This window comes from Monodelphis domestica, chromosome 6 (genome assembly GCF_027887165.1).
Source record: "Monodelphis domestica isolate mMonDom1 chromosome 6, mMonDom1.pri, whole genome shotgun sequence".
Lineage (NCBI taxonomy): Eukaryota > Metazoa > Chordata > Mammalia > Didelphimorphia > Didelphidae > Monodelphis > Monodelphis domestica.
The window spans coordinates 124,305,582-124,333,327 of record NC_077232.1 but is presented as its reverse complement, the minus strand read 5'-3'; the positions used below and the strand labels follow the sequence as shown (position 1 = coordinate 124,333,327).

The 27,746-nt window shown below is 37.9% G+C and overlaps 1 long non-coding RNA gene across 1 annotated transcript in view; it reads right to left on the bottom strand.

Moving 5' to 3' along the window:
• LOC130455049 (uncharacterized) overlaps nucleotides 1–27,746 on the bottom strand; it is a 71,680-nt gene that overhangs the window by 21,222 nt on the left and 22,712 nt on the right. Inside the window, exon 2 of the long non-coding RNA XR_008912852.1 lies at nucleotides 20,359–20,483. This is a non-coding gene — a long non-coding RNA (uncharacterized LOC130455049). The remainder of the gene's footprint in view (nucleotides 1–20,358; nucleotides 20,484–27,746) is intronic.

Sequence of the window (27,746 nt, the reverse complement as noted above, 5' to 3'; positions counted from 1 at the left end):
ACTCAGGGGGAGGGAGGAAGCCAAAGGCTTCAAGAAGTGGGAGGTTAGGGGAGGGATGGAGGGAGGGAGGATAGGAGAACAATATCGATCCATTTGCCATCAAATAGTGATCAATAGGCAAACCCCAGTGCTTTCCCCTGTAGCAGCATCCCTCTATCTCAAGCAGTATCTCTCAGTGTCTCTCAAAGTACATCTATACCCATTATAACTAAGCACTCTCAGGTGTGTCCCCTAGTAGCAGCTCTCTCTAGTCCCAAGCCAGAGTCTATACCAGTTACCACTACCAGAAATAGTTTAAACAGATCATTTTTATTACATTTGGTACCTCAAAGTTTGACTGAATCCCACAATTCAAAATGTTCAAACAAGTGGGTTTTGGTGTGGTGGTCATGGCAGCCATTGCCTGTTTTTGGGTATACCACATTTTATATAGCAAACTTATCCATATGGTAGTGGAAACTTTGGGTTGTTGGCAACGTTACAATGTCTATTTTACAGTTGCCATTTCAATATGAACTGGTTCTCTGGCAAGTCCTGGCACAAGTATATTTACTCTTTATGGCTGTGTTGCAGACTCTGACCCAAATGATTAGATTCATGGTTCCCCTCAAGGCAGAGAAGATTATGGCTATGGACAACAACATGGAGAGTATGATTAAGGCTATGTTTGAACAATTGATCAAGGAGAAAGGGCTAGATCTAGTTATAGGCAAGGACAATGGGCAAAAAGAGAATGAACCTAAGGACATTGAAGGTGGCAATGACAATGTAACTGGGAACAAGCCTGGTGAAGCTGAGAAGATCTGTCCACTTAAAGAGGTCACTAAGCTGACTAGTAATGCTGGTTTGATACACTCCAAAGCCCATAGACAATTCTCAACCCAGGAACTTGAGTCCATAAAGTGCTGTTTCCCCAAATTTGTGGAAAATCTCTTCAAATCACAGAAGGAGCTTAAGCAGGCTTTCAGGATTTTTGATCCAGATTTTGAAGATGTTGAGTTCCTTTTGTCAGAACTATTCAGCCCTCATGAACAGCATCAATTTTTGGAGAAAATTAGATCTGACAGCAATTTAAATAGCTGGCCAACAGTAGAATAAAGAGGGGATATGGTCTTTGCTAATCCAAATAGCATGTCCTACTGTGATAGAGACATGAAGAGAGAGAGGTTTTGTAGGACTTGTGGAACAAGATGCAGAGCTGGAGATCTAGCTCTAGATGTCAGTCAAGAGAGAATTCCAATGGAATGTTCCCAGGAGGGGCAGTTAGGGGTTTTGCTGGCCACACTCTGAGAGGAGAAACGGGGCTTTTAGTCTCTGTGTCTCTAACTAGAAGTCACTTTCTCCCTGGAGGTTTGAGGCTGACTGAAAGACCTTTGTGAGGCTGATTTGGTTTTTGGGGTTTCTCTGGCTCTGAGCAGTGGAAGCTGACCAGGGGAGAAGCTTTTGAGTTGGTGGTCTATAAGAGAGCTGAACTGATCAGGAGAAAACTTAGAGACTTTGAACTTTGTTTCTTTCTGGGGTTAAGCTGAGAGACCTTACTGATTTGTGAAGAAGAAAGATTTTGAATTGCTGTTGTCCTCCATCTCCCTAACTGTCTTAGAGTCACACTTTGTGACTGGAATACTTCCTCAAACCTTCCTAAAATTATCCCCGTAGTTTAGGGAAATCCTCATCCCTCTTACTTCAGTTTTCTATCCTGTTATCCCAATAAACCCCTTGACTAAGAAAGCAACTGGAGTATCTTTATAATTTACTCAGGAGGGAGGGAAGAAGCAAAGGCTTCAAGAAGATTTAGAAGATGAGGGAGGCAAAAGGGAGAGGTTGGTTAAGGAAGGGAGTGAGGGAGGAAGGAGGTTAGGAAATAAAATGATCCATCAGCAATCAGTAGGGATCAGTAAGCAGACCCCAGGGCATTCTCCAGTATCTATCCAGAACAGTTCCTTATAAGTAGTCCTCTGTGTACCAGTATCCCTGTGTGGTGGCATCCCCCAGAATTTCTCATTTTTACCTCCATTGCCAATAAGGAGCCTCAGGTTCCTATAGGCAGCCCTCTCTAGTCATAGTCAGAGAACAACAGTCATTGTAAGAGGAAGCAGGTTCCCCTCAGTTTACCTTCTCCATTTCAAGCAGTAACAGTTTCTCTCAGTTTACTCTTTATTTCACTATCTGAAAAGGTGCAGGGAAGATTTGCTGCAGGCTATAAAACTATGCTGTTCAAAACTAAAGTTTTGACAAGATCATGCAGGATAAAGGGGGATGTCCTGCCACATACATAGACCTTCTGTCAGAGATGGCAAAGTCAATCTTAGGTCTAGAAGCTGATATTGAAGAGACATTGAGTTATATCTCTAGACAATTTCTAAGGGGATGCACACCTAATTTAAAAACCTTTTTCAAAAGCTATTTCCCTAAGCACGACTCAGTTTCCCTGATTGGATTGAGAGACACAGCGAGTTATTTGTTTGAAAATAATTCAGAACAAACTAAGCAAGTTCAAGACCTTAAAGATAAATTAGAGAGGACTGAAAATGATCTCAAACAAAAGGAAATTGATGAGATTAAAAATCTGAACACAGTTAGGACATACAAAACATCTAGTTCCCAAAAACCTAGTTACAAGGGACACCAGTTGTGATAATTAAAATGTTTGGAAGCAAGGGAAATATATATATATATATATATATATATATATATATATATATATATATATCAATTATCACCTCTGAAATATGTTTTCTACTGTGTCTTGATTTTATATAAATATAAGATGGTCGCCAGGGAATATATTTCCAATTCATGAATATGCTCAAGCCAACTGGGTTTTATAGAGAAATTTAATTTTAATACACTGATTAATCAATAGAAAAAGAGAGAAAGTAAGAAAGGAATAAGAATGAATAAATCAGTCAGTTGGTTTTATCACTCACCCAAGATCTCTCTAGGTAAGGCTTCTCATGCCAACCTCAAGCTCCACCTTCAAGAGAGCCTCCTTTCAAGAAATGTTTCCAGAGAATTCTCCTCCTTCAGAGCCAGCCTTCTCTCTTGGTCCTCCCACAGAACAACCTCCTCAGTCCTCCTTCAGAGCCACCTTGTTCAGAGCAAAACCTCCTCCTCCTCTCTGTCCTCAGACCCCTCTATCTTTAAGGAACCCATCTAAGTTCCCTCCCCTCAGTTCTCACATCTACCAATCACTGTCGATGTCTCCCCTGTGCCAATGGTGGCTCTAGTTTAACCCAGGACCGCCCAGAGGTCTATGGCTTTGCACATGTCTGTTGAAGGTCATATTCTCAAATAATTAAATCTTGATCTATGCTGCAGCCCTTCCTAAATCCTGTTACTCTAAGTAGGGTGGAGATTGTATTTTCCAAGACCTGGTTCTGTCATTCCAAGTATCTCTATTGTATCAATTCTAAAATCAATCATGACTCAAAGAACTTCCTGTTCTATGCTTAAGCATAGGTCAAAGCCCTTTCCATTGTTTAGCAAAAGGTTTCTATCCTAAAGTAGTCTTAAGTAGGGAGGAGAAGGATCCTCCCATGCCAAGGGGTTTCATATTCCAATAGAGTTCTTACTATTAGTAGGAAATTTTTTCAAGTATGAAATTTCCACATGGTGAAATTTCCAACATTCATAAGTCTAAGAAATTTTAAGGTTTACAATCCCCCCTGATGATCATTGGGAGACTAGTCTCCCCATTGATCATTTAACATAATCATTTTGTAGTTCTAAATGTACTTCTAACTATAGATATGCACAATATTCAATTTTCTAAGAGAAATTAGAATAGTGAGAGAGGAAATAGAAAAGAAAAGAAAGCAAAACCAATGTTTTGCTAGGCGCATTGACAGAAAGCCAAATTAGGGGCAGTCCCTTTTGGCATAAATGTGTACAATTACAATAAATATTCAATCAAAAGTTCAGTCCAATCAATCATATCCAAAGTTCATTCTTGATCTTCTTGATGAAGTGTAGGTTTTCGGCATCTTTCTGCAACAGTTCATTCTCTGGATATAAAAGTTTTAAGCTTCTTTCTTGAAGATCTTTTCTCGAACAGAATCAAAATCTTGAATTTTTATAACAGTAAAATCTTAAACAAAAATCAAAATTCTTGGATTTTTATAAAAATACAATCTTAAACAAAAAAAATTAAAAAATTCTTAGATTGTAAATTAAAATACAATCCCCCCCTGAAGTAAGTATTAAAAAATACCAAGTTTAGCTCAGAATGCAATGTTCAGTTATGGGGGTTTATATGTCAATTATCAAAAGAATAGAAAAATAATCAAAAACATAAAAATTCAAAATAGGCCTTGTATAGGTCCAGTTTAAATTAATTTTTATCCCACAAGTATGTAGGACAGAATGCAGTAATATTTCACTTAGCCATTTGTAGCCAAGACTACAGGAAGTTGCCATAATATAAGAAGAAAAGAATTAGAATTCTATTTTGATGGGGAAATGTCATTCCCTCGTCTGATTTTTTTTTCCTCAGGGATATAGGGAGCCAGCATGATAGTCAAGCTTTGTACTTGTTTGAGTACTTTGTAAAGAGTGTAGATACAAGGAAGTCCTACGACTTAAACATAAGTTAAGCGTCGCAACCTCGAGTCTCACTTTAATATTTCTTGTGTGCTCTATTAGCACTATTCAGGTTTAGTCTATGCTCCTTGTTTTTATCCCTTTTCCTGGAATCAGACACAAACATTAATCACAGTCCTATAATATTTTATCAATATATGGCAGGTTCCCATAGTTTAAAGCTTTTAGGCATATATTGATATTATAGCAAGAGTATATATATTAACTTGTATTACGGCAGGAAAAAATTATATTAATATTAATCAGTGTACCTTCAGTACAAAAAATGAGAAAAAAATTCAAATATTCTGATCAAAAAAGAAAAGAAAAGAAATAAGAAAAATAAGAAAAAAATCAGTAATTCAATATATTCTTGAAAAAACAGCATCCATTTGTCTATGGATTATTACCTCCAATTCATATGATAAGATAGAGTCACAATTCATATGATAGGATACAGTCAATCAGGCTCAGCAGAAGATGCTTTCTTCACATGTGAGCAGTGAATCCAAGAGTTCCTTTCTCCAATCTTTATAGATGTTGGAGTAGTTAATAATATTTGGAATGGTCCTTCCCATGAAGGTTGAGTTGCTCCAGTTTGCTTGAAATTGTTGATATAAACTTTATCTCCTGGGTTCAGGTCATGCAGAGAAATGTCTAATGGTCCAGCTTGTACTGCAGCTCCAGATTCATGAAGTTCATGTAGTTTGTGTTGTAACTCCTATATATAGGAAGCAATAGTAATATCTCCCCCTAATAGCGATGGCGATGTATAAGCCGGGGAGAAAGGCTTAGCCTGTATAGGCAGATGTCCAAAAAGCATCTCAAATGGTGAAATATGTAAATGTCCTCTAGGCCAGCTTCTAAGATAAAATAGGGCCAGAGGCTGAATTTCAGGCCATTTTAAATGGGTCTCAGTGCATAATTTGCCAATCATAGTCTTAAGTTCTTTATTCATCCTCTCCACTTGGCCTGAGCTCTGGGGGTGATATGGAACATGGAATTTGGGAGTTATCCCCAAGCAAGAATATATTTGGTTTAAGACAGAATCGGTAAAATGACTCCCTCTATCGGAGTCTATACATGCTGGCAGGCCAAAACGAGGAATAATTTCCTTTAAAAGTATCTTTGCAACAAAATCTGCTGTGGCTCGGGTCATAGGAAATGCTTCTGGCCATCTGGTTAGTTGATCTACAATTACTAGACAAAATTTTTAATGTCCAGCCTTTGGCATCGTTATGAAATCTATCTGTAGATGTTCAAAAGGTGTGTAAGCCAGAGGAAGTCCCCCAAAGGCTTTTCCATGATATGCATGTTGGTTATATGCCTGGCAAATGGAGCAGGCTGAACATACTTTAGAGGCTATAGTAGTTATACCAGGGGCTATCCATACTCTCTTGACAGAGTCCACGATGCCCTGGGTGCCAAAATGACCATTTTTGTGAATAGATTGGCAAATTTGGTTATAGAAACTTCTAGGGAGCAGGGGTTTTCCTTCAGATGACACCCATACTCCATTAATCTGTTTTGCTTTAAATTTTTGTTTCTGTTTTTCCACTTCCTTTTCATTATAGGAAAGTGATAAATTTAAATTATCAGTGGTTGTTAATGTTAAATTTAATCCAGGTCCTTCTATGGCTGCTAGTTTTGCAGCGGCATCTGCTCGGTCATTTCCTCTAAAGACAGGGTCAGAGCCACCTGTATGGGCAGAGCAATGAACTACAGCTAGGGCTTTAGGCAGTTTGAGAGCAGAAAGAACTTCATTAATAATTTCTGCATTAGCTATGGATTTTCCAGCTGAGGTTAAAAATCCTCTCTGGAGCCATAGCATCCTGACTGAGTGACAAATGCCAAAAGCATATCTAGAATCCGTATAAATTGTTGCCTTTTTATCCTTGGCAATTATACAAGCTTGTTTTAGAGCTATGAGTTCTGCTCCTTGAGCGCTAATGTTAGAAGGTAGTGAAGCTGACCATTTAGTGGCAAATTCTGAGACTACGGCAGCTCCAGTGTAAAGTATCCCATCCCTCATAAAAGAGGAACTGTCGGTAAATAAAATCAGATCTGCATTGTCTAAGGGAGTGTCCAAGAGATTATCTAGAGGCTTTTCTGCCATGGACACTAATGTTTCACAGTTATGTAATGGTTCTCCTGAAGTAGGTAAATCTGGAAGCAAGGTGGCAAGGTTAAGAGTTGAACAGCTTTTCAAGGTAATATTTTCACTATTTAATAAGGTTATTTCATACCTTGTAATTCTCTGATCCAAGAATGCTTGTGTTCTATGTTTTATCAATAATGCTTCTATCTCATGTGGGCACATTATTGTTAATGGACATCCCAATACTAAATCAACGGTTTTTGTTACTAGTAAGGCTGTAGCAGCTACTCATCTAACGCATGGTGGTGCTCCTGCTGCTACTGGGTCTAGTTGGGCAGAATAATAAGCAATTGGGCGCTGAGAAGGTCCCGAAGTCTGAGTTAACATGCCAGAGGCTACTCCTCTTCGCTTATGCACATATAAAGTAAATGGCTTGTTGTAATCTGGGATGCCTAGAGCAGGGGCAGACATGATAGCCTTTTTTAGATCTGATAGAGCTGACAAGTGTTCAGGCTCTAATTTGAGGGGTTCAGGAACCAAATCCTTTGTTAATGCTATAAGGGGTTTAGTAATTTCCCCATAGCAAGGAATCCATTGTCTGCAAAATCCTGTTGCTCCTAAAATTGCTCTCAGCTGTTTCTTAGTGGTAGGAGCACTCAATTTTTGAATATTCTCAATTCTTTTTGAAGAAATATAACGAGCACCCCCAGTCAAGATGAATCCCAAGTATTCTACTTTTTGGAGACACCACTGAACTTTATCCTTAGAGATTTTATGTCCTCTTTTGTGCAATTCCAAAAGAAGGTGTTTGCTATCTTCTTGACATGTTTTTGCATCTGTTGGAGCCAAGAGTAGATCATCTACATATTTGATTAATTTGCTATTTTTAAATGTTATATTGTCTGTGTCTTGGCTCAAAATTTGCTCAAATAAGCTCAGACTTTCGACATAACCCTGTGGCAGCCAACACCAGGTATATTGTGAGCCCTTCCAGGTGAAAGCAAAAATATGCCTGGAGTTCTCATGTATAGCTATGGAAAAGAAAGCTGAACACAAGTCTACTACTGTAAAGTATGTAGCTGTGCTAGGAATAGATGAAATAATAGTATGTATGTTAGAAACTATGGAATGTCTCTTTATAACGTGATTATTCACTGCCCTTAGATCCTGTATGAATCTATAGAGGTGCTTGCCATTGGGCCCTCTTTTTGCTTTTTTAATTGGCAGGATGGGAGTGTTGTATTCAGATTTGCAAGGGATTATTATTCCCTGTTCTATTAATGAGTTAATAACTGGTGTAATACCCTCAATTGCCTCCTTTGAGAGGGGATACTGAGGGATAGAAGGAGGTGGGCTAGATTTAGTTTTTATCTGCACAGGAACAGCCGACTTAAGTAAACCTACATCAGAAGAAGATGTGGCCCAAAGAGACTCCGGTATATCTTTAGGTATTGCAAAGATGGGATGCTCTTTTTTCTCCTGACTCTCTGAGAGAATTACAGGTAGTAAATTTAAAGATTCCTCTGGTACTTCTAATGATAATGAGCCATCTGGGGAGCAGGTTATTGTGGCTCTGAGTTTGCATAGAATGTCCCTCCCCAGCAAATTTAAAGGGGAGTCAGGCATCAAAAGGAAGGAGTGTTGTACCTCTAGGGGTCCTACAGACACCATTCTAGGAGGAAGTCTTTTAATGCTTTGGGTTATTCCTGATACTCCCATTACATTCTCTGAGCCAACAGAATAACATTGTAAATCAGGTGTTCTCTTTAATACAGACCAGGAAGCTCCGGTGTCTAATAGACAATCATAATAGGTGTTACCCACCTTTAAGGTAACATGGGGTTCATTAGTATGGGGAGGGCAGTGGATAGGGACAACGGGTAGTAGGACATCAGGGTCTGGGAAATCAAAGGTTGTTTCCTCTGATTCCTGTGCCCCAGCCCCATCCCCTCCCCCCCCCCCGGACACCATCATTGTGTTTGGGATATTCCTTGAGCACCCTCCTGAAGGGCACCTCTCTGAGGGTCATTAGTACCTCGAGTATTTTTTGGACGAGCGCCATTTTTCATATATTGTTGTTGTTCATTATCATTATAATTTTCTTCATTTGGAGCATTGGCATTATTTTCCCAATTCCTATTTCTATAATTCTGGTTTCTAAAGTTCTTATTTCTATATTCATTATAGTTATTTCCATAGTCATTATTTTAATTTCTAGAATTCTGGTTTCTATAACCATTATCATCATTTCTATAGTTATTATTTCTAAAGCTATTATTAAACTGTGTATTCCTTCCAATCATCTTAAGAAAGGTTCTACATTCCATCATTTTGTGGCCCTTCTTCTCACAGAAGTGGCAAGTAATGGATTGATAATTGGATTTCTGGAGAGGGGCAATTGTCATTGGTTCATTATCATGCCCACTTTCTAATTTAGTTATCCTATCTATTAAATATCTCATTTTTTTCTTCATTTCCTCCATGTCATCATTATTTTCTTCCTCCTTTTCTTTGTTTCCCTTTAAAACATATATAGCTGTTTTTCGCAATTCTTCAAGGTCCATATCTGACCATCTTGGGCATTGTGTTCTAAAATAATTCTTAATTGCTTTGCAAGAGTTATTTAATAAGATCCTTCTGACTTGTCTTAAGCTACTCTCTTTAGTTAGGTCCCAATCTAAGTATCTGTCCCCAAACTCGATTATTCTATCCATGAATCTGGAGGGTGTTTCTTCCTCCTTTTCCTTAATTTTTTCAAGTTCCATCCACTTATCTGTACTGTCTGCACATTCCTTCATTGCCGTGAGGATGGCCTCTCTACAAAGGTATAGTTGTATATAGTCCTCAGGATTGTTATAGTCCCATTTGGGATCCTGAGATGGCCAATGTGCTGCATTACCCCCCCGGGTTTTGTTGACATGAGCAATTATTTTATTTTTTTCACGTTCAGTTAAAAAAGTCTGTAGCAAGTTCTCAACGTCCTTGTAAGACGGATTATACTAAAAAATATGTCTCCCATCTTTTTTGCTACTAGAAAAGGATCTTGTTCATATGTGGGGATATTTCGTGTAAATTCATTTATTTCTTGGGGAGTAAACAGTATCCTATGTCTTAAAGTCGCCACATCCCCATTCCGTCCTATTTCATGTACTTCTCTTAAAGGAAACAGGCCTCTAGTTGAATTTTGTACCTGTGGGTCAGTTTGACAAGGACAGGTTTCTCTAGGAGGACAAGATCTCCTTTGCGTTGGAATTTGGTTTTCTGTAGGAGAGGGAACATGAGAAACTGGGATTTCAGGGGAAGGGTTTTGGGGATTAAATTCAGTCAAGATTTGTACTACATGAGAGAAGCAGTCTGTTAACTGGGCTATAGGAAAGGTGTTTTCCATCGCTATTTCAGGGAAGGAAATTTCCTCATTCAAAAGTTCAGAAACAGGTCTGTTTCTGGTAGAGTGGGTGTTTGCCAATTGATCCTGTAAGAAACATTTTAGATCTTCTAATTGGGCTTGCATTTTATCCTCAATTTTTTCCATTTTATCCTCAATATTTTCTATTTTATCCTCAATATTTTTTATTTTAGCATCTCTAAATATAGTATTGAGGAGTACAAAAATGACAGTACCTATTAATATAAAAATTTGGAGGTATCCTGCATTCCCTCGATGCCCCTAATTCTTCAGCTGCCATATAAATGTCAAAGAATGTAGTACTCATTTATATATATATATATATATATATATATATATATATATATATATACATACTGTAATTATTTCTCTAACAGTCTTCACAAAACATGTGGGGAGCAGGGCAAAGCAACAAACTTTCCACAGGGTTTTATTTTTTCTAATCTAGGAAGTTGTTCCTTAAGGGAAAGGATATTTAGAAACAGTTCTTCCAGCCAGGACTTTAGGGTCCTGTTGCTGAGATTTAAACAGCTTAATTTAAGGAGAAAAAAGGTTTTTTACTCACCCGTTCTTGCAGCTGTAAATTTGAAGTCAAGTTAAAAAAAAGAAAACAAAACTGACTGATATGCAAGTAATAAAGCAAAAAAAAATAAAGTAAAGAGATTTCACAGAAATATTTTGAGGGTTTTCTCACCAAATTCGTGGTCAGCCATCAACTGTGATAATTAAAATGTTTGGGAGCAAGGGAAATATATATATATATCAATTATGACCGCTGAAATATGTTTTCTACTGTGTCTTGATTTTATATAAATATAAGATGGTCGCCAGGGAATATGTTCCCAATTTATGAATATGCCCAAACCAACTGGGTTTTATAGAGAAATTTAATTTTAATACACTGATTAATCAATAAAAAAAAGAGAGAAAGTAAGAAAGGAATAAGAATGAATAAATCAGTCAGTTGGTTTTATCACTCACCCAAGATCTCTCTAGGTAAGGCTTCTCATGCCAACCTCAAGCTCCACCTTCAAGAGAGCCTCCTTTCAAGAAATGTTTCCAGAGAATTCTCCTCCTTCAGAGCCAGCCTTCTCTTTTGGTCCTCCCACAGAACAACCTCCTCAGTCCTCCTTCAGAGCCACCTTGTTCAGAGCAAAACCTCCTCCTCCTCTCTGTCCTCAGACCCCTCTATCTTTAAGGAACCCATCTAAGTTCCCTCCCCTCAGTTCTCACATCTACCAATCACTGTCGATGTCTCCCCTGTGCCAATGGTGGCTCTAGTTTAACCCAGGACCGCCCAGAGGTCTATGGCTTTGCACATGTCTGTTGAAGGTCATATTCTCAAATAATTAAATCTTGATCTATGCTGCAGCCCTTCCTAAATCCTGTTACTCTAAGTAGGGTGGAGATTGTATTTTCCAAGACCTGGTTCTGTCATTCCAAGTATCTCTATTGTATCAATTCTAAAATCAATCATGACTCAAAGAACTTCCTGTTCTATGCTTAAGCATAGGTCAAAGCCCTTTCCATTGTTTAGCAAAAGGTTTCTATCCTAAAGTAGTCTTAAGTAGGGAGGAGAAGGATCCTCCCATGCCAAGGGGTTTCATATTCCAATAGAGTTCTTACTATTAGTAGGAAATTTTTTCCAGTATGAAATTTCCCAATGGGGAAATTTCCAACATTCATAAGTCTAAGAAATTTTAAGGTTTACACAGTGCAGAAAGAGACTAGGGAATGTTTCTTTTGCCACAGGAAAGATCACTTGATTAGAAATTGCTTTTTGAAGAAGAAACATGAGAGTAATAACAAAGACAAACAAAATGCACAAACTAGGTATAAGAAGTCCACTTGTTGTTCACATTACAAGTTAAAGTCCTCACAGCAAGCTCTAGACTTGAATGAAATGCAACTGGCCATAAAAATTGGAGCTAAATCTAAATATCCTGATATGGTTAGTTAAGAGTTATGAAGCCAGGCCCATAAGTTATATAGTGTGACACTTGGAGATAGAAGACATAGTGAGAAAGAGACTACAGTTGGAAATAATAGAAAAAAGTTGGGAAATGGTAAAAATGCAGTGCATGAAAGTGAAACTGTGAATGATAGCCATTGCAATAAAGCAAGAGAAAGGATTAGACAGATTAAAGAAACAGAGGCAGAAATTCATGAAATAACATCTCAAATTGCAAATGAGAAAAGAGACTTTCATAAGAACCGTATAGTAACCACACATGGAAAATGTTTAAAAGATATCACATCTCTCTTAGAGAACTTTTTCCAGTATACACTGAGTGGATAATGGGATTGAATTATGCAAAAGAAAAAAAAAGAATGAAAAAGTCACAAAAACTCAAGCAAAAGTTTGTAACAGATACAGAAACCCATAATTTCAAATCCCTAAAGGTTACTGTTGCTAAGGAGGGCAATGCTTTAAAAACATTCACAGATGAATTCCCACCAAACTTAGTTGATTAGGTAAACAGCTTTATGGCACAGGTAGCCTTAGAAAAGACATCTAGTTTGAATCCAGAAGCTGATATGTTCCATCCAGTTTTGAGTGATATATTTGAGGGAAAATTAACTGAAAATGGAGCTGACATTACTTTTGAACACAATAATCATATTCAAAGTATTGGAGGTGACGTTTCAGTTAAATTTGAAAAGCAGTATGGAATGGAATTCTTACCAACTGGAAAAACTACCATGGATTCAAAAGACAGACGTGAATCCCAAATTCTAAGGGGCAAAGGGGAACCTAGCCAAAACAACTGCTGTGATTTATATTCATGTTCTGTTGTAAATTTCAGTGGGAATTAATCAAATCAAGAAGAATTAATTGGGTTACAAATGCAACTGGCAGAGGGTAGCAAAGACTTGAGTAGTGATTTGGTGGCAATAAACTCTTTGGCTACACATAGACCAGAACAATATGTATGGATTAAGGTGGGAGAGAAAAACTACAAGGCTCTCTTAGATACTGGTGCTTCAAAATCTGTCCTAAAGATATGTCCAGGGGATACCAACATAGGGTGTATGGTTTCTGTAGCTGGAGCAATGGGACAAATACAACAGGTCCCTGAGCTCAAAAGCACTATGGTTAAACTGGGTCCTCTCTCCATAGATCATACCTTCTTGTTGATTTCATCATGCCCAGACAACCTTTTAGGACGAGATTTTTTGTGCAAGATTCAGGCTATATTACAATGTAAGAAATCTGGGGAAATTTATTTGCATTTACCCAAGAACTCACTGAAGCACTATATGTTGTTATACTTAGAACAACCTGAGGAAGAACCTGAAAAGATTCAAGTTGTAACTTCTATGTATGACATACCCACAGATATACAACAGGAGGTGTTTGCAAAACATCAAAATGATGTGGGTTGGATTAAATCAAATACTCCTGTTAGGATTGAGGTCAGGGAAGGAATATCACCTAAGATACCACAATACAAGTTGAATAGAGAAGCAAGAGAAGGGATAATTCCCATCATAAATAGTTTGCTTGAACAAGGTGTATTGAGACCTAAGGTATATGAATACAATAGCCCGATTTTAGCTATTAAAAAGAATAATCTAAATGAAGATGGCCCTCCTGCTTGGAGATTTGTGATGGATTTGAGGGTTGTGAATAATTTTATAAGGAAAAGACACACTGTCACACCATCGCCAAATGATATCATAACCTGCAGAGGCTAGGTGGTACACAGTGTTAGACCTGAGCAATGCTTACTTTACTATACCATTGCACCCTCAAAATATTTTTGCTTTCCAATAGGGACAAACCCAGCTGTGCTACACTAGATTAGTGCAATGATGTTGTGAGTCTACTTCAATATTTTGTCAACTGTTGCAAAGAGATCTAGCTACCATAACTTGCAAACATAGTAGACTGATACACTATGTGGATGATTTGTTGCTAGCATATCCTGACCCTAAGACATGTTTGGAAGATTCAAAGAAATTATTGATAGAACTTTATAAGAGGGGACATAAAGTTTCTAAAAAGAAGATTCAATGGGTCCTACCAACAATCAAATATTTAGGATTTGTCCTGGAGGGGGGCACCAGGAAAATCTCTAATAAAAGGATAGCAGACATACAGAAACTAGGCATCCCTAGAACTAAGAAATAATTTAGAGCTTTTCTGGGGGTTGCTGGTTTCTCAAGGCATTATATAGTGGGATATTCTCATATTTCCAAGTGCTTGACTGATTTGACAAAGAAAGACATCAAAGAACCATTACAATTGAATAAGGGGCATTTACATGCTTTGTCACAGTTGAAAGGAGCTATTTTATCAGCTCCATCTTTAGGAATACCTGATTATAAGAAAGAATTCCACTTGTACATCCATGAAGCTAAAGGTATTGCTTCTGGAATGTTAGCACAGTATTTTGGGTTGAATCTAAGGGCTATTACGTTTTACAGTTCTATCCTTCACACAGTTGCACAAGGGATGGTGCATTGTCTCAGGAGCATAGTAGCTACAGCTCTAATGGTCAAGAATTCCTATGATAACTTAGTACTGGGATGTAAATTGCATGTGTACACTGTACACCATATTGATAAACTGTTACGGTCACAGAATATGCATTCATTCACTGATGCAAGAATATTCCAGTATGGAGTCATTTTGTTAGGCAATGATAAAATTACAATTCATAGATGAGCACCATTGAACTCAGCAACTCTGTTCCCAGATTTGCCAATGGGTGGAGAAGTATTGCATGATTGTGATCAAATAGTAGAACTCATGCATAGGCAAATTGAATGCCTTAAAGATATACCTCTTATCGATCCAGAAATAGAGTTATACACAAATGGGTCCTCCTATGTTTGTGATGGGATGACAAAACGCTTTGACATGCATCATTGCCAAGTCATGTCAACACCCAGGGAGCTGAGCTCAAGGCTCTGCTCATGGCCCTAGAATTAACTAGAGTGAAAAGAGCTAATATATTTCTGGATTCACACTACACTTTCTCCACTGTACATTGGTCATCATACATATGGAAAAACAGAGGTTATAAAACTTCAGCTGGGAAACCAATTGCATATGACAATCTAATAGATCATATTATAAGTGCTGTAGACTTTCCTAAAGAGGTAGCCATAATCCATTGTAAGGCACACACTCATGGAAAGGACAGAATATCCCTAGGTAATGACAGGGCAGACATAACATCAAATGCGCTGCTAGGTTTGGTCCCCACTTTTCACTGAAGCCTATGACAGAGAAGAGATTCAGTCATGGAAAGAGCAACTAGGCGTTAAACTGATCAAAGGCATCTGGATTGCTTAAGGGGGTAAACCTATTCTCCCTAAAAAGTTGTATCAACATCTATGCACCATAATTCATGCAAAGGGACATTATGGAGTGCAATGGATTCTGTTGTGGAAAGGAAACTAGACTAACAGTTTGTGTGGGGGAGGGCCAACTGGGAGTGGCAGTTGGGTCTTGTGACTAGCACTTCCTTCCTGCCGGGAGAGGTTTTGGGTCCTGGTGTTGGAGGAGAGAGGAGCTTGTTCAGCCCAGTCTGGAGTGGCATGCTCTTCTTGGTTCAGCCCAAAGACACAGGCTTCTAAAGGTTAGAATTGCTCTTGTTTGCTTTCTGTCTATTGCTAAGATTCTGAATTAGGAGTGGGACAAACCCTTCGCCAGCCTCTAGGGCCTGGCGTTATACTCTGAAACTAAGGAAAAACTCCAATTCCAACTGGATTATTAAACTTTATATTATTTAAATTCACAGTCAGATAAGTGGACTATCTTTTCTGGTCATAGAGGGAGCTGAACTTCTTTTCAGTCATCAAGGTAATAAAAAACCTTATTGGACCCCTGCTGTTTCCTCTCAGCAGGGGGCATCTCCCTCCCCTGCTTCACCAAACAGTGTTCCCTCTCTCCCCTTAACTCCTCCATACCCCATCGAAACCTTCCATTTATCCCCATTTTTCCCAATCCTATCTCCTTTCACAATAAATATTACACTGGATACCATAAAGAGATATTGGGCAGTACCAGGAATTACAACAAATGCCATTAGAACTTGTCAGGCAGATGAAACATGCAGGAGATATAATCAAGGACATTTTAAGAGTGTTGCATTGGGAGGCAGACCAGTCAGCTATATGCCTTTTTCAGTGTATTCAGATTGATTATATCAACATGCCTAAGGACAAGGGATACAAGTATGCATTAGTTTTATTGGATAGACTGACTAGATGGGTTGAAGCATGTCCATCCAAGAAAAGTGACACTACTATGGTAGTGAGATTTCTATTAAAAGAAATTATACCAAAACATGGCATTCCCAATACCATTGATTTGAACAAGGGGTCTCACTTTACTTCCAAGGTTCTACAAGAATTCTACAAGAACTTGGGGATTAAGTGCAATTACTATTCAGTATATCGACCCCAAAATTCTGGGCAAGTCGAGAGCATGAACAAAGAATTAAAAACACAAATAGGTAAACTCTGTTCAGAAATACATTTAAAATGGATAGATGTTTAGCCTCTTGCTTTGTTCAACATTAGAACCAGTCCTAGGACTGACCTGCATATATCACCTTTTGAAATGCTATATGTTCAGCCACTTTGACATGGTAGGATAGTAAAGCCACCTTACTTGTCCATGCTAAGAGGGGAATGTGTTCTTCATGAATACTTAAAATCGATACAACATAGGATTGAAGAGCTAAGGAAATTGGGTTTGCTTGTGCAAACAATTCCACTAGATTTTTCATTGCACAAGATAAAACCAGGTGATAAGGTCTATGTCAAGAACTTTAATAGGGAATCTCCTACAGAACCAAGATGGATCGGACCAACTACAGTCGTAATGACAATCCCAACGTCTATAAATGTTGATCAAAGAGATCCATGGTTCCATGCTTTGCATGTGAAATTGTATCACACCCATAATATTGAGTAGGCCTAGGAAAATAATTGATAAGCAAATGCAGACCCTACCAGAAACACAGGAAAGCACATGAGAGCCACCAGAATACAGTAGAGAGAGCCCATGTTGCAATGATTAAAGGATAGCACCCCTGAAGATATGCAGCCAGTTACAGCCAAAAGGAAAACATTAGCAGCCATAGAAAAAAAAAGCCTCAATATAAAATATAAAATAAACTCTGCGTGACACAATAACAAAACAGAAAGAAACAATGTTATCATAAATGAATACATCATTCTCTAGATTCTATCTCCATGATACAGAACTAAAGTAACCATAAGATAAATCTTCTAGTGAAAGGTGAAACATTAAAAATTAGCAAACCTGAAATCATTATTCTCAACAAAATCTTGAGAACCTATGCAAAATCTTACCCCCATGCATGAAGAAAACACATGTAATCTTACTTGCAGACAAGAAGAATGATAAATTCTGACAAGCATTCATGAAGATTTCAACTTCCATGCAAAAGTAATTTTCAATCTCACTTGCACACACACATGAAAATCTCACATGCATTCATGTTTGTGGTTTTGTTCATGTGTTCCCAGTTCTTGACTGATTTGACCAGTGGATCCTGATTGGAAGAACATGTCTTCAATCAAGATGAAAGAATGGCATGCTGACCAGAGAGGAAGAAAGAGTTTCTACAAGCAACATGAATGAACATGGAAGGATTTTGGAACTTTGAATTCTTGGAATTTTTGGCCATAAGAATATGTAAGGATGGGTCTTACATGTGGCCATCATATATATATATATATATATATATATATATATATATATGCATGTACATCCTACATAGCAAAGGAAGGTATTTCATGGATTGGGTAAGTATACAATGTGCATAGTTGCATAAAAAAGGACACTGATGAAAATTTTCTGTGGGAAATTCAAACAGATAAAGATATTTCTTTTCTGCATGAGTTTGCACAGAAATTTAAAATGATGTACATATGTAAATTTGTACTAAGTATATTCCATGGACACATGCACTTACTAATTGACTAACTTGCTAACTATATTAATTTATTAATAGTCTAACCTCTAACAATAGTAATAGCCCATGAGGGAGTGTGTGGGATCTGGGAGCGAAGGGAGGTGGAGGTTAGGAAATAGATTGATCTATCAGCCATAAATAGAGATTTATAGGCAAACCCCAGAGCATTCCCCTGTGGCAGCATCTCTGTCTAGCTCTATCTCTGAAGTAGTCCCTCTACCTCCATTATAACTAAGAAACCCTCAAGTTTCCCCATACTAGCAGCAGCTATCTAGCCTGTGAGAGTACATCGGTTATTACAACAAGAAATGGTGTCACACAGATTACCATTTTTATTACACCCTCCTTCTACCTCTTGATCCAAAACCAACATCAACTCCTCCATTTTTTCTGGCCTTGAAGGATGGAAGACTCCATTCTCTCCCTCTCCTCTCTCCCCACATAAAAGCCCCCTTTATTACAATAGTCCACTTCTAGCAGAGAGCAGTCTCTGACAGAGATAGCTGCAGAGAGAGTGGGGGAGGTACAAGAAGAAAAAACTGAAGGTTCCAGAAGGGAATGAGAAGCTGAGAAGGGCAATTGACCACTTCACTTCACACTTCTTCCATCTGTGAGCCAGTGGGAAGAAGCAAATCTCTTGGCTAGGAAGAAGCTGTCTCTCTGGAGATCAACTAGTTGTTCCTGAATCCCTAGATACCTCTCACTCAACTCCAAATAACTATAATCAAAAGCCATCAGTGGATATTGTGGACTAGGACTTTGAAGAAAGCCATCCATGGAAATCCTTTTTCAAGGATCTCCCTTGCTACCTCTTTCTCCCTTTTTGTTCATGGACTCCTATATTCAAAGCTAGTTATGAGTAGGGATCAACTGAAAGCAGACAAGAAGACGGATCAAGGCTAGGAAAGCCTTGAACCCCTAAAATTTGGAGGGTCAATTTGCCAGAGGAGACAAGTGTAGGACTTCCTGTACCCACATTTTCCCTACTCGATACCCTTACCACTCCTTCCATGTTTGAACTGAAATAAATCATCTGTTACTGTAGAATTAGGTCTGGACCAGTTTCCATCAATAGTAGAGGAGACTGAAGATTTAGGGAGGTCATATCTCTCCCCAAAAGGGGGGTTAACCTCTTGATCACAGTGATCCACACTGCCATATCCAAGGAATAAACGTCTCTCCTTGGTAGCAGTGTAGCCCCAGGATTCTGAAGGGGACTGGCAGTTGGTGTCCCTGAGGAAACCAGAGGCAGAAGAATTCATCTTGCCTATGAAGAAGAGACTAGACCTTAAGGGGCGGGGCATTGTGTCATCTTACTAGGACTCCTCCCTCTAGTTCTTGTCCTCCATCTCCCAGAACCATTCTCTGAGGAGACCTACTCCCTCTGTCAATAAAACAGGACATGGCTATCTTCCCCCAAAAAGGAAGAGAGGGGAATAACACTCTGTTCATCCTCTCATCCCATTCCCTCTCTACTGTAATGTTGTGGATGAGAGATGGGAAAAACCTGTAGCAGTGCTGGCTCACCAAGGACTGAAGAACTGTTGATCAAGGAGGACATTCTAAAATGGAATGGTGACTGGGGAAGGAGAGTCAAACTGAAGAAACTTGTTCTCTTGCCCTTGGGACAGAAAGTAGGAAGGATAGAAAAGCCCTGCTCTCTGGTTTCTCCCTACAATATTCAAGTGACTGAATCTTCAAACCTGTTGACCAATTTCCCAAAATCTAGACTCTATTCCTCCATTCTCCAATTTAGGAATTATTTTAGGATTACGGGAACCTCAAACCCTGTATCCCTTCAACTCCACTACTTTCCCCTTCTCCTAAATAAACCCATTTTGTTTAAAGTTATTAAAAAGTTATCTGTCTGTTATATCAAGATACTCATTCAAAGCAGAGAGGTGATACCAACTGTAGAACTAATTTGACTGGAGAAGGGAGGAGGGAGGTAGGAGAGGCAAGAGGAAGGAAGAAGATGGAGGAGGGAAGGAAGGGAGGAAGTGGGCAGATCTGATCTTTAATTCATCATCTTCCTCTTAGCGTAATTCCCTAATACAATTTGGCACCCTAAACAGACTGTATCCATACCCTATATACAGGAAGCCAGAAGAGAAAAGACAAAATGTTCAAACAGATAGTATGTGGGTGATGGTGTTAGCCATAATTGCAGGCTATTGAGTAGATAACATTATATAGTACTATGACCACTATAGTATTAGAGACTATGGGGTACATAATAAATACCACCACATTTATAATGAATATACTATTTTTAAAAAGATACTATCCTATGACAGGTACTCATTCAGGCTTACCTTTTCACCATGGTTGCAATACAGACTCTCACATACATGAAGAACATTTTCAAGTTGTTAGTGCCATGGACAGTGGCACAAATCATTGTAGTGGACACCAACTTGGAAGATCTTGTCAAGAATATCTGTGAGGAAATTTTAAAGAAAAAAAGGGTTTAGATCAGACTAACAATAAGGAAAAGAAGGCCAAGAAGAAGAAGTGGGGTGAACAGGGAAATGACAAGGATAAGGACACTGGTACAAACGATGCTAAGAAAATTTTGCCTTTAAAGGACATTACTAAAATCTGAGACTCGGTAGGAGTGTTACACTCCAAGGTCCATAAGCAATTTGCCACTCAGGAATTGGATTCCATCAATAAAAGATTTCCAAAATTTATTTCAGAGCCCCCCAGATTGCACAAGGAAATAAAATGTGCATTTTGTATCTTTGAACCAAGTTTTGATCCTACAGAATTCCTTCTGTCAGAGTTGTTTAGCCCTCATGAATGCCACCAATTCATAGACAAAACGAGATCTGAGAGCACCCTGACCAACTGGCCAACAGAGAAGTAAAGAGAGGATTTTGACTTCTCAAACCCTGTATGCATGACCTATCTTAGGAAATGCAGGGAGGATTTGCTCCAAGCAATCAAGATGAGTTGTTCCAAGCCAAACACTTGGGGTAAATTTGACAAAATGGTCCAAGAAAAGAGCAAGTATCTAGCCACATTCATTGACCACCTCTCTGAGGTCACAGAGTCTATCATGGAAATAGAGAAGGATTCTGAAGAGTCTACATATGTCTTGTCATATGTCAGAAGGCAATTTCTTAGAGGTTACACACCACATCTTGAGAATTTTTTTCAAAAATTATTTCCCCAAATATGATATGGTGACATTGTCTGAGTTACAAGATTCGGCATCGTACATTTATAACATTCACACAGATCTGAATAGACAGTTGTTAGAATTAAAACAAAATTACATGACTCAGAACAGAATCTAAAGGAAAAAGAGATTCAAGAAATTAAAAAATCTTAATACTATCAAAACATACACAAAACCTTCCTACCAGCAAAGGAAACTACAAAGGGAGACCAGACAATGTTTTTTCTGTCACAAAACTGGACACCTCATAAAAGACTGTTTTCTCAAAAGGAAGTATGAAGTTAACGATAAGAACACACAAGGAAAACTATATAAACGGCAGAAAAATACCTCCTTCCAGCATTGTACTTTAAGATTAAATCAGGAAGCATCAAGTCTTGAAGAAATGCATATAGCTATAAATGCAGGGACTAAACCTAAATATTTAGATGTTGTAAGAAGGGACTTATGAAGCCAAAAGTATAATGTATTTAGTTTGGTGTGTGGATATATAGAGGTGCAAAATAGTGACAGACATGCTGGTAAAATACAAAAGGAAGGACAGAAAAGAGACAATGCACAGGTGATGCAGAAAATTAAGTCTGTGAGTAATGAAAGCAAGCAAAATATCAAGTGAAGAGCAGAGACAAGTGAAGGGGCTAGATGAAGAAGTTAAAAATATCATTGCTCAGATACAAAAGGAAATAAGAGACTCAGACAAAAATAACATAGTAACCACTTATGAAAAAAAGTAGGAAACAAGATAAGACATACTTAGAAAATGTTTTTCATTGCAGATTGGGCACAGGGATTGAATTTTGTACTAACAAAAGTCAGAAGAATTCACATAAACCTAAGCAGGAGTTAGTGAAAGACTCAGAAAAATAAAATTTCAATTCCCTGTGTGAAAGAGGCATGAAGAAAGAGAGTATTTACAAGACAAGCATGCAAAGTAAAGGGCCTGATCTGTCAATCAAGGTGAGGATTCCAAAACAGAATGTTACCAGGAAAGGCAGTTGGGAGCCTGGCCAGAGGAGATGGACTGAAAATTTTTTGTCTGGGGTTGCTGACCAAAGGAGAAACTTCTTCTCTGGGGGTTACTGACCAAGGGTGGCTGGCTTCATCTGTCCCAGGCTGAAGGACCTTTGGGAGGGGGGGCTTCTGAAATTAATCTGAGAAGAATTTAACTTTTGTTGGTGGTTTTGTGTAATTGGAAGAAGAAAGAAGATTTAACAGTTGTCCTCCATTTCTCTGACTGTCTCTGAGTCACAGTTGTGACAGGACTGACATTTTTCATAATCCTCCTAATGCTAAAAGACACCTAAAGACACCCCATATCCCTCTCACCTCAATCCCCATCCTGTTGTTCACAATAAACCCCCTTACTTAAGAAAGGAAGAGTGAAGAATATTTCTCTTAAATCTCATAGTTCCCCTGAGTTACTTAGAAGATGGCTGACTAAGACTGAGGGTGGGGAAAAGGAGGCAGAAGGGCTTGGGTGGAATCTGGGAGGTGAAGGGTGGTATCTAGGGAGGAGAAAGTTAGGAAAAATATTGATCTATTAGCCATCAGTGATCAATAGGCCACCCCAGAGTAACCCCTCTAGCAGCATCTCTCTATGTCTTTCTCTGAAGACATATTTCTATCTCCATTTCAAATAGGCTTCCTGAGGTTCCACTTGCATCTCTCTAGTCTGCCAGAGTATCCATTTACCACAAGAAGAAACAACCCCAACAGATTATCTATTTATTATGCCTGCAACAAAAGGACTGTAGCAGAAAGTCAAAACAAAGGTTTATTGTTAATGGAGCTGTAAAAGACTTGTAAATACTCACAGATAAACACAAAAACCCTCATGAACAAATTAACAGTTCAAATAGCTATATGGTACAGACTTCCTTAGTAAAAACATCCAGTTTGAACCCAGAAGTTGAAAGTTTTCATCTTCCAGTGACTTAATTTAGAAATTACAAAATTTAATGAAAATGAAACTGAAATTAAATTTGAAAATAATATAGTCAAAGTAATGGAAGTGGAGTAGCAGTTAAATTTGAAAAGATTAATAGAATGCAAAACTTAGCAACTGATAGAACAGTCAAGGATTCAAATGATGTCATGAAACTAACATTCTAAATGGTTGGGGGAGGTCAGAGCATGAAGGAATATATCAGATTAAGCATAGACATGATTTAAATTCATTTTACAATGAAGTAGAAATATAATACAATCAAACTCAGATGAAGATCACATAGGAAATGATTTAAGTCAAGAATATTTACCTAGTTCAACCATACAACTGGCAGAAGATACTAGAGCAGTGCAAAGTGATTCACTAACAATAAATTCCATATCTACCCACAAACCAGAATCATATGTATGGATTAAAGTGGTAAAGAAAAAATACAAAGCTCTCATGGATACTGGTACTTCAAAATCAGTCCTAAAGACATGTCCAGGGGATACCAACATAGGGGGTATGGTTTCTGTAGCTGGAGCTATGGGACAATACAACATGTCCCTGAGCTCAAAAGCACAATGGTCAAATTGGGTCCTCTCACCATTGATCATACATTTTTATTGATTCCCTTGTGTCCAGATAACCTTTTAGGATGGGAGTTTTTTTTTGTGTAAGATTGGAGCAGCTTTGCAATGTAAAAGATCTGGGAAAATATACTTGCATTTTCCCAAACATTCATTAAAGCATTACCCATTGTTATACTTGGAACAATTAGAAGAAGAACCTGAGAAAATCCAAATTTTAACATCTATGTATGAAATACCTAAAGATATTCCACAATATGGTTGCAAATTATCAGAATGACATGGGTAGGATAAACTCAGTGACACCAGTCAGAATTGAAGTCAGGGATGGAATTCCTCCCAAGATACTACAGTATAAATTAAGCAAGGAAGCAAAAAAAGGCATAACACCAATCATAAACAGCTTGTCAATACACAACATTTAAAGACCTACTGTGTCTGAATTTAATAGTGCAATTCTAGCTATTAAAAAGAACAAGCTTAATGAAGATGGAAAAACAGTTTGGAGATTTGTGATGGATCTTGGGCAGTAAATAAATTCATAAGAAAAACCCATCCTGTCACACCTTCTCTGAATGATATAGTAACACAAATACCTTCAGAGGCAAGGTGGCACACAGTGTTGGACTTGAGCAATGCATACTTTACTCTACCATTGCACCTTGACTCTCAAAACAGTTTTGCTTTCCAATGGGACAAATTCAGCTGTGCTATATAATATTAGTGCAAGGATGTTGTGTCTTGGCTTTCATATTTTGTCAACATGTACGGAGAGACCTAGCTAGCATAACTTTCAAGCATAGCAAATAAATACATTATGTAGATGACTTACTGCTAGCATCACCTGACTCAAAAACATGTTTAGAAAATTCAAAGTATTTATTAATAGAACTTCAAAAGAGAGGACATAAAGTTTTAAAAAAGAAAATCCAGTGGGTTCTCCCAAAGGTCAAATATCTTGGATTTGTCCTAGAGGGGGGCACCAGGAAAATCTCTAATAAAAGAATAGCAGACATACAGAAGCTAGGCATCTCTAGGACCAAGAAAGAACTTAGAGCATTTCTAGGTGTTGCTGATTTATCAAGACAATACATAGTAGGATATTCCCATATTTCCAAATGTTTAACTGATTTGACAAAGAAAGAAATTAAAGAACCATTGCAATTAAACAAAGAACACCTGCATGCTTTGTCACAGTTGAAAGGACCCATCCTATCAGCTCTGGCTTTGGGAATACCAGATTATAAGAAGGAGTTCCACTTACATGTCCATGAAGCTGAAGGCATCACTTCTGGAATGTTAGCACAGTATTTTGGACTGAATTTAAGGGCTAATGCATTTTTCATTTCTATCCTCAATTCTGTCACAAAAGGAACACTGCATATGGATTCATACTATGCTTTCTCCACTTTGCATTCTTCTGTACACATATGGAAAAACAGAGGGTATAATACTTCAAATGGGAAACCAATTGCATATGGAAAATTAATAGACCATCTTATAAAACCTGTAGAACTTCCAAAAGAGGTGGCCATAATCCAATGGAAGGCACATACTCATGGAAAGAACAGAATATCCCGAGGGAATGACGGAGCAGACATAACCTCAAAATACACTGGGAGGTTCAGACCCCACCAAGTGCTGAATTTCTCTCTGATTGAAAAGCACAATCTCACTGAAGCTTACAACAGAGAAAAAATACAGTCATGGAAGGAGCGGCTATGCTCTACATTAATCAAAGACGTTTGGATTGCTCAAGTGGATAAACTGATTCTCCTAGAAAACTATTATCAACATCTATGCACCATAAATCATGCAAAAGGACATTATGGAATGAAGGGTATTCTAGATACAATATAGAGGTTTTGAAAGGCACCAGGAATAACAACAAATGCCATTAGAACTTGTCAGGCATGTGAAACATGCATAAAATATAATCAAGGACATTTTAAGAACATAGAGTTGGGAGGTAGACCTCTCAGCTACATGCTATTCCAATGAATTCAAATTGATTATATTAATATGCCCAAAGACAAGGGATACAAATATGCATTGGTTATTTTGGATAGACTGACAAGATGGGTTGAAGCATGTCCAGGCAAGAAAAATGACACAGCAACAATAATGAGATTTCTATTCAAAGAGATAATACCTAGACATGGCATTCCTGATACAATAGAATTGGACAGGGGGTCCCATTTCACTTCCCAAGTTGTGCAAGAAATCTACAAGAACTTGGGAATTAAATGCAATTATCACTCAGTTTATTGGCCCCAAAGTTCCAGTCAGGTCAAGCTTATGAACAAAGAATTGAAGACACAGATAGATAAACTCTGATCAGAAAAACAATTAAAATGGACAGATGTTATGCCTTTTCCTTTGTTCAACATAAGAACTAGACCTTGGACTGACTTACACATATCACCATTTGAAATGTTATATGCTCATTCACTTTGGCATGGTAGGACAGTAAAGCCATCATACTTATCCATGTTAAAAGGGGAATATGTACTTCATGAATATTTGAAACAGATACAAAGTAGATTAGACAAGCTAAGAAAACTGGGCTTGCTTGTGCAAAGAATACCACTAGATTTTTCGTTGCATAAGACAAAACCAGGAGACAAGGTATATGTCAAGAACTGTAATAGAGAATCTCCTACAGAACCAAGATCAATTGGTCCAACAATGATCGTAATGACAACTTCAACGTCTATAAAAGTTGATCAAAAGATCCACGGTTCCATCCTCCACATGTAAAATTGCATCACACCCATGACATTACCATCAATGAAGATACATAAATATGACATCTGAAACAAATAGCCCTAGCCATAATCAACAACACAAAATAGCTCTAGCAATAATTAAAAACAGTCCCTATAAATGGAAAGCTATGAAAGAAAACATAAAGGAAATCACATCAGAGTACTAATTAGAACAAGAGAGCACTGCAAAAGCAAATGAAATAGCTCCAGATAGAAAGACTGACAGTAAAACAGTCAGGCAGAAAAATAGGCACTTTAGAATTAGCTCCAATGAAAAAGTCTCTACAAAAAGTTTCTACAAAGACTCTGCCAACAATTGTAACAACAAAGAAAAGTAACAAACATTTCACTAAGAAAAAATAACTGTATGAACTAAATGAAATACATGATGTCATCATTCTATCTCCAAGAAACCACAAAAAGCCAACATATCTTAACATGAACATCAAAGAGAGTAAACAATAAAACCCCTTGTGAAAACTCAAACATCAAAATATAAGAGAATATCAAATAATAATCCTAACATGCATCTAATAACTTATACACTACAGCATATTACATACACTGACTCATGAAGATGATCATATGAAAAAACTTACTTCCATGCACAATGAAAAATTAAATTTTATAAAATCTTACATGCATGCATGTTCCTGAAAGTTCTTGTATGTTCCTGAATATTAAAGAACATAGGACTTCAATCAAGAGCTGATGACAGGCAACAAGTGTATCCAGCACAGATGAAAAAACCAAGATATGTATGTTTCCTACAATCAACAACAAAAGACATGGAAGGACTTTGAGATTTTGGACTTGTGGTCATGAGGTTATATAATAATGTGGCATACATGATAATTTCACATATACAGACATATACTACACATAAACACAAGGTGAAAGGAAATCTCATGGACTGGGTAAGTATATAACACATGCATAATTGCAACAAAAATTCATACTAATATATGTATAAATTTCTGTGAAAATGCAAAGAAATTTCTTATCTGCATGATTTTGCACAGTGTGGAAGAGGCATGGAGGAAGAGAGAATTTCAAGCATGCAAAAAACAAAGCTGGGGACCTGATCTGCCAATCAAGGTGAAGATTCCAAAACATAATGTCATAATGTTCCCAGGAAAGGCAGTTGAAGCCTTGCCAGAGGAGATGAACTGAGAAACTTCTTCTCTGGGGGTTCTGATCAAGGGAGACTGTCTTTGTCTGTCCTAGGTTG